Source organism: Crinia signifera, chromosome 12 (genome assembly GCF_055691185.1).
Source record: "Crinia signifera chromosome 12, ASM5569118v1, whole genome shotgun sequence".
In the NCBI taxonomy this organism is placed as follows: Eukaryota; Metazoa; Chordata; class Amphibia; order Anura; family Myobatrachidae; genus Crinia; species Crinia signifera.
The window spans coordinates 90,031,581-90,033,957 of NC_139228.1; the positions used below are offsets into that span (position 1 = coordinate 90,031,581).

Sequence of the window (2,377 nt, forward strand, 5' to 3'; positions counted from 1 at the left end):
AGGGTGGAAGATCCAGCGAAGACGGGGGATTCTCCCGGAGCCTTTTCCTGGGCCGCGAGAAGCCCCTCTTCCCCCGGGGGACGCCCGGAGCTCGGCGGGGGCTCCCCGGGGGTGCCTAGCCCGGCTCGGGTTCCAGGAGGCCAGGCCCGAACTCGCCCCCGAAGGAGGGAACCGAGAGGTGAGGGTGCCTTTTACCGACTCGCGAGCGCCCCCCGATGGTACGAAATATTTTAAACTTTGTGGAAGTCATTTCTATGAGAACGAAGCTGCCCCTCCAAGGCCAAGGGTCGGTTCCAGGAGGGCGGGAGGACGGCGCTCCGAGGATTGCTGAATTGTCGCTCGCCCGTCACGTGCCGCTACCCGCCGGATGCATCTATCGGCGCATCAATCATGTGACCCACCGGGGTTCCGGGGGAGAGCGCACCTCGCGGTACGAGGGGACGCTCCCCGGCCCCGCCGGCGCTATGAGGGTACCAGGACGGGCCCCGCCACCCACTCTCACTCCAATCCCCCTCCCCCGGCTGCCTCCGTGCCCCCCCACCTTCGACGGGCGGCCGCCTCGCCTCCGTCCCCGCTCCCAGGCCGGACCCCCGCCTCCGGGGAGCGCCCGGCGGACCCCGTCGCTTTTGTCGACCTCGATCTCCCCCTCAGCACGCCGGGCCTGGGGGGGGGATGAGGGGACCCGAGAGCTACCTGGTTGATCCTGCCAGTAGCATATGCTTGTCCCAAAGATTAAGCCATGCACGTGTAAGTACACACGGCCGGTATAGTGAAACTGCGAATGGCTCATTAAATCAGTTATGATTATTTTAATCGCTCGACCCTGTTACTTGGATAACTGTGGGTATTCTAGAGCTAATACATGCCGACGAGCGCTGACCCCCAGGGATGCGTGCATTTATCAGTCCAAGACCAATCCAGGGGTTCCTAGCGGGTCGGCTCCGGCCTCCCGCCGCCCCCGGCCTCTCTGGCAACTCTAGATAACCTTGGGCCGATCTCATGTCCCCGTGACGGCAACGACGCTTTCGGATGTCTGCCCTATCAACTTTCGATGGTACTTTCTGCGCCTACCATGGTGACCACGGGTAACGGGGAATCAGGGTTCGATTCCGGAGAGGGAGCCTGAGAAACGGCTACCACATCCAAGGAAGGCAGCAGGCGCGCAAATTACCCACTCCCGACTCGGGGAGGTAGTGACGAAAAATAACAATACAGGACTCTTTCGAGGCCCTGTAATTGGAATGATTACACTTTAAATCCTTTAACGAGGACCCATTGGAGGGCAAGTCTGGTGCCTGCAGCCGCGGTGTGAGGAGGGAAGTTGCTGAGCTATGCTCAACCAGTATAATCCGCAAAGCCTAGGGCTAAAGTAGGGGAATCTTCCCCGCCCTTATGGAGCCTCCTGGGGCTGTTGCCCAAGGGAGTCCCCCGGCTGCCGGGCCTGGCCCAGGTCCAGTCCCATCGGGGACAGGCAGCCAGGGAGTGGTGAAGGAGGTGGTGGTGCCCAAAGGGGTGAATGTGAAGAAAGTACCCCAGAGTGACTCCGATGAGGGGTCTAGTCACTCTGAGGAGCTGGACCCCGAGGAGAACCCAAAAATTGGCTTGGTACTGTCAAGTGGAAGGTGTCTGATCCCCCCGAGCAAATTGGTACCGGTATATTAAAGTTGCTACAGTTAAAAAGCTCGTTGTTGGATCTCGGGATCGAGCTGGCGGTCTGCCGCAAGGCGAGCTACCGCCTGTCCCAGCCCATGCCTCTCGGCGCCTCCTCGATGCTCTTGACTGAGTGTCTCGGGGGCCCGAAGCGTTTACTTTGAAAAAATAAGAGTGTTCAAAGCAGGCTCGGTCGCCTGGATACTTCAGCTAGGAATAATGGAATAGGACTCCGGTCTCCTATTTTGTTGGTTTTCGGAACTGGGGCCATGATTGAGAGGCACGGCCGGGGGCATCCGTATTGTGCTGCTAGAGGTGAAATTCTTGCAAGACGAACCAGAGCGAAAGCATTTGCCAAGAATGTTTTCATTAATCAAGAACGAAAGTCGGAGATTCGAAGACGATCAGATACCGTCATAGCTCCGACCATAAACGATGCTGACCGGCGATCCGGCGGCGTTATTCCCATGACCCGCCAAGCAGCTTCCGGGAAACCAAAGTCTTTGGGTTCCGGGGGGAGTATGGTTGCAAATCCCGGGCCCGCGTCAGGAGGGAGAGTCCCCGGCATGGAAGTCCTCCCGATGAGAATGGACTGGGTGGCCCGCGGCCGGCCCACAGTTCCAGGAGGTTGGGGAAGAGTTGAGAAAGCCGTGGTGAAGGACGCAGGGTCTAATCCGTGCTGCTACCTGCCAGAGCACCCTTTCTGCAGATCTATAGGGAGGGTGGA

The 2,377-nt window shown here is 59.3% G+C and overlaps 1 pseudogene; it reads left to right on the forward strand.

Annotated features, from left to right (window-relative positions):
- Positions 1 to 693: 693 nt before the first annotated feature.
- On the forward strand, positions 694 to 2,163 carry LOC146050956 (18S ribosomal RNA; annotated as a pseudogene).
- Positions 2,164 to 2,377: the final 214 nt, after the last annotated feature.